We start from the raw sequence: 16,887 nt of genomic DNA, 5'->3' as shown, positions 1-16,887 counted from the left end.
TATTGGGCCTCATTATAACAGTGAAGGAGACCTCAGACAGACGGGTCAGAGTGGGAGTGGGATGGAAAGTGGTAGCCAACAGCAAGCTCTGGGTCACTCCTGTGGACTTCAACGAAGGCAAGATAAATTGATCCCCAGGGTTAATATTGGGGATGAGTGTATTGGTATTGTTTTATTATTGTCACTTGTACTGAGGTACAGTGAAAAACTTGTCTTGCATACCAATCGTACAGGTCAATTCATTACACAGTGCAGTTACATTGAGTTAGTGCAGAGTGCATTGATGTAGTACAGGGTAAAAACAATAACAGTGCAGAGTAAAGTGTCACAGCTACAGAGAAAGTGCAGTGCAATAAGGTGCAAGGTCACAGCAAGGAAGATCGTGAGGTCTGAGTCCATCTCATCGTATAAGGGAACCGCTCAATAGTCTTATCACAGTGGGGTAGAAGCTGTCCTTAAGCCTGGTGGTACGTGCCCTCAGGCTCTTGTATCTTCTACCTGATGGAAGAGGAGAGAAGAGAGAATAACCCGGGTGGGTGGGGTCTTCGATTATGCTGGCTGCTTCACCAAGACAGCGAGAGGTAAAGACAGAGTGCAAGGAAGGGAGGCTGGTGTCCGTGATGCGCCGGGCTGTGTCCACAACTCTCTACAGTTTCTTGCGGTCCTGGGCACAGCAGTTGCCGTACCAAGCCGTGATTCACTGTTATACCTTTTTGTTAATAGATAATAGTAAAAAGCAAACTTGATATCCTTTGTCAATTTTATCCCTTCCTTTGAACCTTCCTCAGGTCTATTTCTTTAGCATTCAGCACCTATTTCCAATAAACATTTCAGGAGTGATAGTAATTTTTTTGATTGGTAGTCTGAATCTGATACTTGTCTTACCAACTGGATACACACAAGTACCTTCCATAAAGCTTCCACATTGTGTGTTATTTGCATATACACTGTCCAGGTTGATATCAAAAGAAAGTTGCATGCCAACTGATGTCACTCATGTTCCTCGATTCTTTGGCTGCATGCACATGCAATTCAGCTTTGCACATTGTGTAATGTTGCATTTGTGATTGAATTTATGCACAAAATAAGGAGCCATAGCACATAAAAAAATCATGGGCTTGGTGATGGATTTTCTATCCCACAATCTCAGAATAAGTGGTGAGCCATTTTAGATCTACAGTGAAGCGAAACCTCTTCTCTCAAAGGATAATGAACCTTTGGGATTGTCTAACTTCAAGGTCATGAATGCTCATTTATTGAGTGTACTCAAGACTGTGAGAAGTTATAGGTGATGTAAAATTTCAGTCAAGGTCTTAGGAATAACAGAGCAGGTTCAAAGGGCTGTGTGACCTACTTTTGCTCCTATTTCACCAGTATCCATATCAGTCACATGTTATGCTTCAGTCTTATCCTGCGCTTTAGATGTAACGTGTCCTGGATTTGTAAGTAAAGGTGAGTTTTATTATGCAGAAAGCTTTTACGCATGAAGTAAGAAAATAAATTAATTCAGCATCAAAAAATATTAACCAGCATCAGTTACTAATGTGGTTTCCAAGACAATTGTACTTCTTGATAAAATTATGACATAACTGAGAGAGGTGATGCACCTAAATAGGTTTTCTCTATCTTACTTATCCAGATGAATAAATAAAATTCTACTGCTTGTTGGCCGTGAACCTAATAAGACTCATATGATAAACAGTTATGTACACTTTTTACTGAAGATAATCTTCCTGGGCTAGGAAGCTTTATAATGTGCTCAGTAATGGATCTTAATGGAGGAGATCTAACTGTTTCTATTGCTCAGGAATGATTTTTCAATTGAGTTGTATGTCCTTATCTTAGTTCAGCAACAGTAGCTTTTCAAAGCATTCTGCTTTCTGTGCCTTTTATTTTTACCAGGACAACATAATTATCTTTGGACGAATGCAATCTGAAAATGAGGAAAATTTGACATATGTCTTTACCGATGTGACAGAGTTTAAGTTTGCTGCTGTACCTCTTTATACAGTGAACACCTCCATGTTGTGTTAAGTGGAGTCATAAAGCTGTATAGCAAGAAACAGGCCCTTCAGGCCACCATTGACCATGCTGACCTTCTGGCCCATCTACACCAATCCCAGTTGCCCACATTAAAACTGTATCCTTCTATGCCTTACCTATTTAAGTGTCTGCCTAAATGCCTCTTAAGCATAATAATTGTATCTGATTTCATCATCTCCTTTGGAAACATGTTCCAGATATCAACCATTCTCTGTGTAAAACCTTACTCCTCAGATCCCCTTTAAAACTCCTTCCTCCCACTTTACACCTATGCCTTCTTCACTATTAGTGATTCTACATCTTTTACTGGGTTCCCTCTACCTGTGCATTTTTCCTGGGGACTTCACTGGATGGACATTGTCCCCCATTTGGATCACAAGGGAGCATCTTTAATCTTCAAAATCAGAGTCTTAAGAATCCAGATGCCAATTTGACTGTCTACTGGGAAAAGCATCAATGCACCCCTCATTGAAACCAAGCTACACAGAAGGAAAGGTTCAATGTGGTGGCATAACTTTTGGTAAACAATAAAATATACAAAAAATATACCCGAAAAAATCTATCCTCACAATAAATATACCCGAAGGTATCACTAACAAGTTGTGCTGTGGCAGAAATGGGAACGTTATCAAAGAAATTCAAGCAAGGAGTGGTGGGAAAGATGGATTGGCGGGGCAATGCAACAAATCATCCAGAACCTTGAAGAAGAAGGTTTGGATCTTTTTCAAGGATAGGTTTCTGGGAGTTTGGGGGAGTTATGAGGAACAAGGTGAATTTGAGGCCAAGGTCAGATCAGACATGATCTGAACAATGTCATCTTGTTCTTATTTCTTATGTTGGTCTGGCGGGGATGGTGGTTCTGAGATAAGGGAACCATTTGCACATTGGCTGGTGGGGGAGCCAGCCAAGGTTTGGTTGGCAGCACTGTTGTATCTGAGACAAACATTAGTAGGTTCAGGTGCTACTCTAGAAACCCAAGGAAAGATACTAGCCCTACACTCCATTGCAAGAGCAAGGAAATGCTGTACTATCAGGAGTGTTTCCTTTTGGATAACACAGTAAAACCTGCTTTCTCAGCTGTATTATTTTGAAGGAGAGCAGGAGAATTGTCCCGGGGTCTTGGATATAATTCGTCACACAGCAAAAGTTATCCGGTCATTGTCACATCGTTGTTTGCAGGAGAAGATAATGTGTAAATTGGCTGCAGAAAACATACTGCTGGAGGAACTCAGTGGGTCAGGCAGCATCTGTGGAAGCAGAGGGATGGTTGACATCTCGGGTCAAGACCATGCATGAGGACTAAGAATATAGAGGGGAGAAACCAGTGGGTTGGGAGGGGCTGATGCCAGAGCCACGTGGCTTCGTAATAACATGGTCGAAGAGCAGGAGAGCGGTAGAAGCCACAGAGGGGGAACAGTGGGAGAGGGACTCACAGAACTATCGAAGAGAGGAGGAAAACTTCTTCAAAGCTTCCTATATTTAAAACAAAGATCACGCTTCAAAAACATTTTGTCATGAAGTACTTTGGGACTTCATAAATCGGGGTGTACAAAGCAAACCTACTTTTCAGGACAAGAAGTTGGATGGTTGACATATGGGTAGAAATGGGAATAATGGAGGAGATTGGTCTCATGGACAAGATGAGGTCAAAAAATCTAGAAGAGGAGATAGAAGAAAGGTAGAGGTTCAGATCTAAAGCAAAACATAACTTGGGAGAGCTTTTGCTCTCCCAAATATTGCACAACATCATGGGCTGAATGACCTGTCTAGTGCTGTATTGTTCTAATATTGTGAGGGAGGGAGTGGTGTGGCAGAGGCATCTAAATAAGTGTCCCTGACTTTAGTGACAAAAATTTCCGTGAGCTTTTGTTGTTGGCATTGGGGCGGGGAGGAGGCAAGGACTGAGGCTTTCCGTGGTGACAGAAATTAATTCTGGGTTATCTGTTTCATGGGATGAACAGGGAATTGTGAGCACCTGCGTGGCTTGGGAAACACAAGAAGGCATTGAATGAATCATTTGTTTCTTTTGTCCATCATTAGAAAGCAAGAAGCAGACACTGAATTCAATAAGGGGTGGAGAAAAGTCAAACAGAATCGCAAATGCAGCCATGGTTATACCTCTCTCTGTGTCATTGATTATCTATTAAAAGCTCCTGGAACAGGTCACAAGATCATTTTTGTTGACCAAGTTGGCCAAGTTCTCTGGAGTTCTGTAACTGCCCTCTGAACACTGCAAACCTTAACTTCAGCATTCTAACTAATTATTTGAGTTTATGTACATGATATGAGAAACCAGGACGAAGTACGCCTTCTTCCAAAGGTTAGTGGCAATAAATAACACCAAACGCAGAAGCTGAATATGAAATACCTCTGTGCCATGTAGAAAAGTCATTATTACAAAAATTAACATTCACTTCATGCACAATACATGTCCTGAATTTTTAACTTCAATAGACTTAGATAATCCATACACTTTTCAACCCTTGCACACATTTTTCTTTAGGTTAAGAAAATTGCAGTCCTATTTTGAACTGATTTTGATTGATCACTTGAAATCTTCATCTCTACAGAAGCTTTATATTTTAAAATTGGTGTGGCACTCACTCAGATTGATTGCTTTTGGTCCAATGGATGCAGAAAGAAAATATTCACTCATGTAGAAAGATGCTCTTGCATGTGTGCAGACTGAAGAAACATAATGTGTATATTTATGCAGTAGACAAGCTGCATTTGTACTGATTGCTAAATCCCAACAATCAGTCTACTCTTACATTTCTGTACTAAGAGGTATATGAGGTACCCATTCCTTCCAGTGCTGCCATACCATCAGATTGAGTTTTTCCTTATTCTTTTAACATTAGGCAGAACTAAACACCCATCAGGAAGTACTTCTGGATGTGATGGGGAGACAGTGCTTGTCACCCAGCTCTCATTGGACAGGAGCAACCTTGCTGAATGTCAAAACTATATTCAGAAGCTTTGATCGTCTTCTCTGGGACTTTGACGGCAGTAATGTTCGACACCCCATCTTATGCTAGTGAGCCCACTTATTAGAACCTCACTGTGATATTCAGTATCAAACAGATTCCTGGGGCTTTGTGCCATCTGTTTATCCAGATTGCTTATTTTTATTAAGATGGGAGCATAACTTAGACACTGCCATACAATGACTGGTGGCTCTCAAATGATTTCTGAAAAGGAATTTTAAATTGTTTAATCCTCTTGTTGTGTATTTTGTAAGTTCTATTCTTGAATATGGACAACATACCTGGCAATTCACATATGCTTCCTTTTCAAGTTATTACCAACATGAGGTTCAGTTGAGGTAATAATAATTGGCAGAGACTTTTTTTAGGTAGTATTGTCTGTGTTTTTTCAGTGAATCATTCTTGATGTTAATTATAAGATATACATGAACATGAAGAATATTACACAATTGACCAAGAATGAATTCTGATTTAAAAGCTTACATCAAGGCTTATTTTATCTGGAGGTGAAATGGCGACATTGCAAGAACTACACCATCCAATTCCTTTACAAAAATAGCTATGGGACTAATTGGTCATTGATGAGAAGAAATGTATTCAGTACCAGGTTATTGTTCTTATCCAGTTCTGTGGTGGGTAACCATAGCAAACTACTGTCTTCTATCTTCTACCTGGAAGGAAGTAAGGCATTTGATAAGGTTCCTCATGGTAGGCTTCTTCAGAAGGTCAGAGGCCAAGGGATCCAAGGAAGCTTGGCTGTGTGGATTAGGAATTGGCTTGCATGTAGAAGGCAGAGGGTTGTGGTGGAAGGAGTGCCCTCGGATTGGAAGGCAGTGACTAGTGGTGTCCCGCAGGGATCGGTTCTGGGACCTCTACTTTTTGTGATATTTATAGATGACTTAGATGAGGGGGTGGAGGGCTGGGTTAGTAAGTTTGCAGACGACACTAAGATAGGCGGTGTTGTGGATAGTGTGGAGGGCTGTCGGAGCTTACAGAGGGATATTGATAGGATGCAGAGCTGGGCTGACAAGTGGCCGATGGAGTTCAATCCAGAGAAGTGTGAGGTGGTACACTTTGGAAGGACAAACTCCAGGGCAGAGTACTGGGTGAATGGCAAGGTACTTGGCAGTGTGGAGGAGCAGAGGGATCTGGGGGTTCATATTCACAGTTCATTGAAAGTTGCCTCACAGGTGGAAAGAGCAGTTAAGAAGGCCAATGGGATGTTGGCTTTCATAAGTCGCGGGATTGAGTTTAAGAGCCGCGAGGTGATGATGCAGCTTTACAAAACTCTAGTTAGGCCACACTTAGAGTACTGTGTTCAGTTCTGGTCGCCTCATTATAGGAAGGATGTGGAGGCATTGGAGAGGGTGCAGAGGAGATTTACCAGGATGCTGCCTGGATTGGAGAGTATTGAATATGAGGAGAGGCTTAAGGTGCTAGGGCTTTATTCACTGGAAAGGAGGAGGATGAGAGGAGACATGATAGAGGTATATAAAATATTGAGAGGAATAGATAGAGTAGACAGTCAGCGCCTCCTTCCCAGGGCACCAATGCTCAAGACGAGAAGTCATGGCTTTAAGGTTATGGGTGGGAGGTTCAGGGGAGATGTCAGAGGGAGGTTTTTCACCCAGAGAGTGGTTGGTGCATGGAATGCACTGCCTGGGGTGGTGGTGGAGGCAGATACATTGAACAGGTTCAAGAGCTTGTTGGAAAGGCATATGGAGGAATGTGAGATAGAGGGATATGCGGGAGGAAGGGGTTAGGTAGTGTGAGGGTGGTCTGATGGACGGCACAACATGGTGGGCCGAAGGGCCTGTTTTGTGCTGTATGGTTCTATGGTTCTATGGTTCTATGGTTCTAATTCTTAATGAGGCATTCTCAGATAACGGCTCTTCGTTTGACTCTGAGAGATTTGCTCATTTAACATGACAGACTAGGAAGCACTCATCAGTCTATTGCTCTTGTGCAGATGAGGAGGTGGAATATAAAAATCATGCTTCAAGGGAATATATACAATCTCCTTAAATGATCACCATGACAATCCTTTATTCCTCAATTCCTCATAGATTAAGGGACAAGGATCGTATTTGCCAAAACATGAAACGTACACCAGAAAACAAAAATCACTGGCCAGTTGAACTGAATGGAAATAATAGAAAAATGAATAGATCAGGTTAGAAAAGGTAACAGTGCAGAGATAGTTTTATAAAGTTCAGTTTTCAAATATAGCGGTTCACTCCATGTGCCAAAATCATAGATAACCTGACAGTAAATCTAAACACTTAGAGCAAAAATTGTTACTGAGAGATATAGAAATATTCTTGTAACACTCATGTTTTTAGATAATAAAAGGACCTGGAACCATTCCCACAAATCATCTGTTTTATTGATGGAGTAAATCAATAGGGCATGCTGATAGATTCAGCAAGCTGCATCAAACATAAATTCCTAACAAGGACCATGAGATGCTTTAAGAGATTATGCAAAGTAACCGTGATGTTTGCCAGATCTTAAGATGGCTGGTTAATGTGTTATTATGTGTTATTATGTAGTTATAATAAAGAACTACAGTTCCCAGTAGGCAATGCAAGGGGTCACATGGGGGAGCAGGAAGTGGCTGTAAAAAGAGAGGGAAAGCCAGCCAGTCCGGTGTTGGTTAATAAAATGTTCAGATGTTAAACCCACGCGAATTTTGTCTCTTGATGAAGAACAAACATAACATGGTTTATGGGCATTTCCAAACACCCTACAAGATTGGGAGCATCCTGGGATGTCAGTTCAATGGAAAGAATAATTTTCATTCTTTCCCAGAGATGCTTGTTTGCCTCATGTAGATTTCTGAGTCATTCAATCCTTGGTGGATCCAAGGAATATTTTTTGTGAAGATGGCTGGAGGGGCGGATCTGGGATTTGCAGGCTCTGCTGCTGTAAGGACTTATATTTCCCAGTGGGACAAGTGGATTCCTACAACCATCAGGTTCTTGAACCAACCTGTACAACCCTAACCCTACCTCAGCAATTGAATGCCACTGACCTCTTGCACTACCATAGACTTGTCTTCAATTGTGTCTTTTATTTGCACTAATATCTTGTTTTTCTTCATTGTCTGGTATAATTTATGTATAACTTATATTCTATTTGTTCTTGTCTGAATCTATGTGCCTGTGATGCTGCTGCAAGCAATTTTTTCATCGTACCTGTACCTCACCGTACTTGTGCACACGACAATAAATTTGACTTGACTTGGTTTGAAGAAGATTAGAGATTTTGCCAGAGCTACAGTTTCTCATCACTCAACGTTACCAAAATATGAATGAGCTGGACTAATAAGTGTAGGGCAAACACTAGGGTGAGCAAGAATGTTACATAATGAATGCTTTGGACCCTGGGAGTGTTGAGAAGTAGAGAGACCTTACTGTACTGATCCAAGGATTCCTGAAGGTGACAACTCTGGGAGATAAAGTGCTGCAGATGGCTTGCTTGATATTTGCCTTCATTAGCCTGAAGGGAAGTTATGGTAACACTTTATAAAACATTTCTATAATGTTTATAGAACTTTATAAAATGTGTTCTATGTTCTATTAGTTAGGTCACGGCTGGAGCACCATGGACAGTTCCAGTTAGGAAAGACATGATTGCACTGGAGACAGTACAGAGGAGATTCCCTACAATGTTTCATGGGATTGAGCATTCTAGTTAGAAGGAGAGACTAGAGAAACAAAGGACTGCAGCTGCTGGAATCTAGACGAAAGACACTATGATGCTGGAGGAACTCAGCAGGCCAGGCAGCATCCGTGGGGAAAAGCAGGCAGTCAACATTTTGGGTCAGGACCCTTCTTCAAGACTGAAGATAGGAAAAGGGGAAGCCCAACATATAGGAGGGAAAAGCAGAGCAGTGATAGGTGGACAAAAGGGGGGGAGGCAGGGGGGCACAAGGTGGTGATAGGGAGATGCAGGTAAGAGATAGTGATAGGCAGGTGTGGGGAGGAGGGGAGAGCAGATCCACCGGGGGATGGGTCAAGGAAAAAGGAGAGAAAGGGGAAAAAAGGGTAGAAAAAAGAGAGATAGGCTAGGAAAGGGAAAGGAAGAAGCATGGTTGGGGGGGAGGGTGTGGGGAAGGGGTATGGAGATTACTTAAAGTGGGAGAATTCAGTGTTCATGCCGTTAGGCTACAAGGTTCCAAAATGGAAAATAAGGTGCTGTTCCTCCAGTTTGTGCTTGGAATTCTCCTGGCAGTGGAGGAGGCTGAGGACTGACATATCTGTGATAGTGTGGGAGGGGGAGTTGAAGTGACTGGCAATGGAAAGCTGCAGATCGCGGTTATGGACAGAGTGCAGGTGTTCTGCAAAACGGTCACCTAGTCTGCAGAGGAGGCCACACTTGGAGCACTGAATGCAGTAGATGATATTAAGGGAGGTGCAGGTGAATATCTGTCTCACCTGAAGGAGAGACTAGATAGGTTGGGTTTGTTTCTCTTGGAGTGAAGGAGGCTGAGGGGAAATCTGATAGAAGTATAAAAAATTATAAGGCACATGGATAGGATATGAAATACTTTATAGGGCAGCACGGTAGTGTAGCGGTTAGCATAATGCTTTTACAGTGCCAGTGACCCAGGTTCAATTCCGGCTGCTGTCTGTAAGGAGTTTGTACATTCTCCCCGTGTCTGCATGGATTTCCTCCGGGTGCTCCGGTTTTCTCCCATATTCCAAAAGATGTACAGGTTAGGAAGTTGTGGGCATGCTATGTTGGCTCCGGAAGTGTGGCGACACTTGCAACTTTTTAACTCTGAGGAGAAGATACAATTGAGCGGGTTGGGCCTATACTCATAGATGTTTAGAAGAATGAGTGGTGACCTTATTGAAATATGAATGAAGGATTGTAGGACTTATGCAGGAGGATGGAGCCAAGATCTTATTGAATGGCAGAACAGGTTTGGAGGCCTATATAGCCAAGTCTTGCTCCTATTTCTCACCTCATTATTTTCTTAATTTGTGAACAATTATTCGCAAATTTTAGATTTATGAATAACATTGAGGGCTGTCTCCAGAACACTCAACGCAAAAGATGCATTTCACTGTGTGTTTCGATGTACATATGACTAATATAGATATCTTATCTTACCTAACTTCCCCCATGATAGAAATGTCTAAAATGATGGAGCATAGGATAAGGGCAGGAAGGACTATTTCAGCTACAGGGTGGTTGGAATCTGGAATGCACTGCCTGAATGGTAGTGAAGATCAGTAGTCCCTCTTGAATCACCAAGGCATAGAACGCTATGAACTAAGTGTTGGTAAATGGGATTAGTATAGATGGGTATTGATGGTTAGCATGGACATGTGGGTCAAAGGGCCGTTTCTGTGCTGTATGACTCTATGACACTCTGGTCATGCATCTCCCTACAATCCATGAAGTTTTGATGAGTGGAACAACAAACAGTCTGCTGGAAGGACTCAGTGGGTCGAGCAGCATCTGTGGTAGGAAAGAAATTGTCGACGTTTCAGGTCGAAACCCTGCATCAGGACTGAGAGTGGAGAGGGGAGACGGCCACTATAGGGGAGTGGCGAGAAAGGATTCCAAGGTGATTGGTGGACTGGGGAGGGGTGTAAGATAACAGGCAGGTGGTGCCAGGTAGGGGAGGGGAGCGGGGGTGGATGGAGGCAGACAGAAAGAGAGAGGAAAAAAGAGGGATAAAACAACAGATGGAGCAAAGTGGGGGGAGAGGAGTGTGAAGGTGGGAGACGGCTGCTGGAGGGAGATAAGCAGGAACACAGAGCACTACCAGAGCTGGATTCGGATAAGTAAAGGAGGTGAGAACGGGAACCATCAGAGGAGAAGGGAGAGGTGAATAGAAAATGGAACTAAGTGGTGGGGGGTGGGGGGGGGGGAAGGGAGGAACCTGTGTGTAAAGAGGGTGGATAGAGCCAGGAAGGGGAGGGGACAGAGATGGGTGAAGGAAGGCTGGGGGGAATGGGGGAAAATGTGGAAGATGGCTGAGTGGAAAATGGTTTCCAATTTTCCCTGCAGAACTTGTTTGTAAATTGTTCCCAATTCTATACACTCCACCACATAGCACACCTACCCCACCCTCTTCACCACCACCCTCTCACCCATACTCGTGTTGACCAGCAGGATTCCTTTGGAATTTTGGAACATTATATCCCATGACCGTGTCTCATGCCGTGGAACTTGACAGGAGGTGGTGTGCGAGCAGAGGAAACAACTTAATCGATTGAATGGAGCTTGCAGGATTTCCTTGCACCCGGGAGCTCAGGAAACATTGCCTCCTCAAGCTGCTTCTTCTCCCACCAATACTTATCAGGATGGGATCCATTCACTTGGGATCCTGTTTGCGTCTAGCCCCCATCCTAATTCCCACTTCTTTCCAAATACCTTGATGTGCTTCCCATTCCTGTTCATTACGGTGCAAGTTAAAACATCTGGGGTCTAAGAGACCTCAGAGACCTGCCTGCACAAAATCTCTAAATGTTATTCATAAATCTAAAATTTGTGAATAATTGTTCACAAATTAAGAAAATAATGTAAGAAATAGGAGCTATATAGGCCCCCAAACCTGTTCTGCCATTCAATAAGATCCTGGCCCAATCCTTCTGCATAAGTCCTACAATCCTTCATTCATATTTCAAAAAGGTCACCACTCATTCTTCTAAACATCTATGAGTATGGTCCCAACCCACTCAATAGTAGCTTCTCCTCAGAGTTAAAAAAGTTCCTATCCAATTTGCATTATGTTTTTCGTATTCATTGATTTAAGTTTTAAGTTTTCTTTGATTTCCATAATATAGTCAAAATCAATAGATTATGTTATGTGAACAAACAATAACTAATTTATGGAAGTTTATTGACCTAAAGCATTAACTCTTTCTCTCTCCACACGTGCTGTCCAGCCTCCTGAGTATTTCCATTTTTTGTTTTGATTTTAGATTTCCAGCTTCTATATTTTCTTTCATTCTTTTGGATGATAACCAACATTGCATAATTAATGCTCTTTTAATGATTTACCAAGTCCAAAGTAAGCTATGATTGACAAAGTTACAGTTAAAACAAAATTAAGCAAAAGACCTATGGTCTATTTACCAAAACATCTGAGACTGTCCAACTCAGCACACTTTGTCTGCTATGTAGAGTCACAGAGTAATACAGCAGGAAAAAGAGGCCCTCTAGCCCAACTTGTCCATGCCAAACAAGTTGCCTAACTAGTCCTATTTGCCTGCGTTTGGCCCATATCCCTCTAAACGTTTTCTATCTATGTACCTGTCCAAGTGCCTTTTAAAGGTTGTAACTGTAGCCACCTCTACCAATTTCTCTGGCAGCCTGTTCTACATATGCATCACCCTCTGTGTGAAAAAGTTGTCTATTCGGCCCCTTTTAAATCTTTCCCTTCTCACTTTAAACCTATGCCCTCTAGTTTTGGACTCCCCTACCCTGGGGAAAATAAATATGTGACCATTCACCTTATCTATGCCCCTCATGATTTTATAAGATATTTATTTATTAGTCACATGTACATCAAAGCACACAGTGAAATGTGTATTTTTGTGTTACTGAGAATGTGCTGGGGGCAGCCTGCAAGTGTTGCCACTCTTCTGGCACCAACATAGCATGCCCACAGCTCCTAACCTGTACGTCTTTAGAATGTGGGAAGAAACCGGAGCACCCAGAAGAAACCCACGCAGACACAGGGAGAACGTATAAACTCCTTACAGACAGTGGCAGGAATTGATCCTGGGTCGCTGGTGTTGTAATAACATATAAACCTCTATAAGGTCACCCTGCAGCCTCCTACGCTCCAGGGAAAAAGGTCCCAGCTTATCCGTCCCAGTAACATCCACATAAATCTTTTTTGTACCCTTTCCATTTTAATGATATTTATCTTACTGTGCAGAATAATTGAATTCCCACCATCAAAAAAAAATTAAACTGGATGCAAACGTCATAAAGTTAAAAGAGATGTAACTAAAGTCATTCATCATTCATATAACCCAATCTAGACTTTACTCCTTAGATGCCATGTTCTCACCTGTCACACTCCAGACCTTACCACATTTCACATATTCCACTTCACACATTATATTTCCAAAGTCACATTTCATCTACAGAATTCGGAAGTCTCACTTCAAACGCTGCACTCGAAATATCATGCAACAAACACACTTTAAAGTCACATTTCAGACACTGCAGATGTAAAACACCCAAAAAGAAAAAGGAAGACAGGCTATTTGTCTACTGTTGATAAGATTGCTTCATCCCTTGAACAGGAGCTGGCTGCTGTCAATCTCCAGATTGCCCTTGGCATCTTGAGTGTTGGTGTCAGGAAGTGAGCCTATTTTCCACAACCCTCCAGGAATACTTGAACAATAAGAGGGGGAGATCAAATTAAACACGGTTTCACCCAACTGTTAAATGTGACAAGTATGTTCCAGATCCTGAAGGAAGCTGAAAATGAAGGGAGCTGATTGATATACTTGAAAAAGACCAGCTTATAAAGTACTACACAACTTGGAAGAAAATTCTTAATTTAGTTAATACATCTTCAATGTGTGCCAGACATTCTTTGATACAGTTTAAGGTAGTTCACAGGACCCATATATCTAAAGGTAAGCTAGCTCGTTTTTATCAACATATAAATCCTATATATGACAGATGTAAATCGAATGTGGCTTCTTTGACACATATGTTTTGGTCCTGTCCTCTTTTGGAAAAATATTGGAAAGATATTTTTAACATTATTTCAAATGTATTGAAGATTGATTTACAACCTCATCCTATCACTGCAATTTTTGGTTTACCAAGAATAGAATCTGGCCATCTATCTGCCTCCACTAACCGTATGATTGCCTTTGTTACATTAATGGCCAAACGATCCATTTTGATTAAATGGAAGGATCCAATACCCCCTACTACTTTTCAATGGTTCTCTCAAACTATATCATGTTTAAACTTGGAAAAAATTAGGAGTGGCACTGTTGATCCTTCGCTTAAATTTGAGGAAGTTTTGAGTCCATTTACTCAATATTTTCACATGATGTAGATCCCCTTATAATAACCTTTCAACTTAGAGGAACAGAGTTGATGGCATAATATTGCTCTGTTTCTATTGAGAAGATTTAGTCCAGTTTTGTTTTTCTGTTTTTTTTGAATTTTTTTTTCTTTAGCTTAGTTAGGTTTGATATATTGTTTATAATTTTTCTTATTGTTTTGGGTTTTTTTTCTTTTATATTTTATAATAAATCTTTTTCTTTTATATTATATTCATTCACTAACAGATCATTGGATCTACAGATTTTTTATACTCTATTGTTCTTTATGATTATCCACGTCATGATTGTTCTCCTGATCTCTTTGTATTACGTATAAACATTGATATATTAACCTGTATTAATTTGAAAACTAATAAAAAGATTGAAAAAGGAAAAAAGAAAGAAAGTACTACACAGAAGAGAGAAAAAGATTATTTTTTTAGTAAGCATTAATTAAAATAGAACATTTAGTTCTGCCACCTTCATGTGGATCTTTCACAGGTCTGGCCTCTGGGAAGGATGACTGATACGGTGTGGAAGCATTTGAGTTTTTTATCCTGCTGTGACAGTCATTAACAAACTGAAAAGGCTAACTGCAACCAGCTGTCTGCTTACTGTGCTACAAGATTGTAATGTTACGATGACGATGATTGCAGCTATTCTGTCTACCAGATCCCCCGAACACCTGCTCTTGAATTATTTCCTGTCTCAGTGTGGGGTGGGTGGTGTTGTGATATCCAGGGTTACAGTGAGGACAGTTACAGAATGTTTTATTGACATCTTAGTGAATGAGATGCAAGAAGTGCATTGTATCAGGGTGTGAGTTATACCTGAGAAATACCAGCCAGCAACTTGGTAGAAAGTCTCCATCACTGCAATGTATTCAATGAGCCCTGCCACAAACTGCAGTCATAGTTCTTGCCAAAGACCCTAGAATTCATGGAGTCAGTCACTTGAATGTATTCATTCACACTTGGACTGTTAATTCAAACAGTCAGTGAGCAGGTGTTCCTAAGCATGTACAGATGCAAGCATCAGCTGCACATTGCAGCCCAGCTTCTGAGGTTTGGGTGACCTTGGTTCGGGAGTGTAGTCATCATGAGCCAAACAGTTTCCCAGAGGGACTGCAGAACACCCTCCTCAAACTCAGCTGCAAAAATTTGTCTCTATCTCATGTCTGCTCTACAACTGCACATAAGCCATTGTACTTACCACTGGGTCTACAACAGAGCCAGTCTCAGCGTCTAACAAAGCCCCGTTAATGCCTCAGCTCTTTATTCTATGGTTCTCATTGTAGTGTCACACATCTCTTCCAAACGACTTCCAAACTGGAAGTGGAAGCTAATGTATAACCATGCAGAATGTAAAAGACAAGTGTAGGCACTTCCAAAAAGCAAAGTGCTGGAGGGATTCAGCAGGTCGAGCAGCATCTGTAGGGGGAAATGAATTGTCATGTTTCAGGACTCAAAACATCAACAATTCCTTTTCTCCCCAGAGATGCTGTTTGACCTGCTGAGTTCCTCCAGTAGTTTGTGTGTTGCTCCAGATTCCAGCATCTGTAGTCTCTTGTGTGTCCATTGTACACGTTGCCAACTGGGCCGGTGAAAGAAAGGTTCAATAATGTGGGTTAGTAGCTCATAAGACTTTAATACAAGAAGCAACTAAACAGACCGCTAAAGGAAAAAGGAAGTAGAGTTGATTTAGACTGTGATAAAACTCAGTCTCAGAAGCGAGACAATAACCCTTGCCATGTGAATAATTAAACAGCCAACCCAGCGCCAAGCAGACTCATAAAGTCCATAGAGTAATGATGCTTCCTCATACATAAATGATAACCATATTAGGCAAAGGACTGTTGTCAATCCGTTAGTTATGATAAACACTTCTGATGCTTTGGATGAAGTGCTATTGTTTCCCTGAAAATGTGCTATACAATTGCAAAATAACTATAATCTGGAAGTCATATACGGCACATTTGATGAGTTAGGCAATCTAGTTAGTGTAATAAATGTGATGGGTTTATCAGGAATACCGATTATAGTGAGTACTGCACACGGAATATATTAAATTTTAAAATTATCATCCTTGTTCTCAACCCCTCCATGGTGTCATCCTCCACTCTCTCTCTCTGTAACCTTCACCAGCGTCAAATCCGCTCAACCACTCCTCCATTTCTGACCTTGTGTTCATCCCCAATTTACATCGCTCTACCATTGGCAGCCATGTCTTCAGCTGCCTCGACCCTAAACATTTTTTTCCTGTCTACTTCTTTATGCTCCTTCAATTGGGTTCTTAAAAACTACTCTTTTCACCAAAATTTTGTTAAATGTCTAATATCCCTAAGTGGAGTGGTGTCGATTTTTGTGAAGCAAAACATTACTTCTGTGATCATTTTGCAACATTAAAAAAGTTCAATGAATGTAAGTGATTGCTCATGCAATGGGTATGGTGCATGTGGGAGGTGGTCTTCCACCTCTAGATAACCATGCTGCAAGTTAATATTGCACCTTGACTGGAGACTGTATATTTGTAGGGAGACAGTATTGGAAGTAGGCATGAGTTTGGGTCCCACTACAGTGGTTGGAAAATTAAAATTCAGAGATGATTAATTATACCTACAGAAAATGCTTGCTTCTATGATGGTGGCACAAAACTATTCAATTATCATTGCCGACTTTCAGGAATGTAAATCTGCCATACTTACCTGGTCTGGTCCAAATGTGATTCCAGACTCATCAATGGGCTTAACTCTAAAATGTCCTCTGATATGGCCCAGGGAGCATTCAGGGATGGACAATAAACTCTGTCTTAACAGT

Source organism: Pristis pectinata, chromosome 1 (genome assembly GCF_009764475.1).
Source record: "Pristis pectinata isolate sPriPec2 chromosome 1, sPriPec2.1.pri, whole genome shotgun sequence".
Classification (NCBI taxonomy): Eukaryota; Metazoa; Chordata; class Chondrichthyes; order Rhinopristiformes; family Pristidae; genus Pristis; species Pristis pectinata.
Note: the sequence above shows the minus strand (reverse complement) of the source record.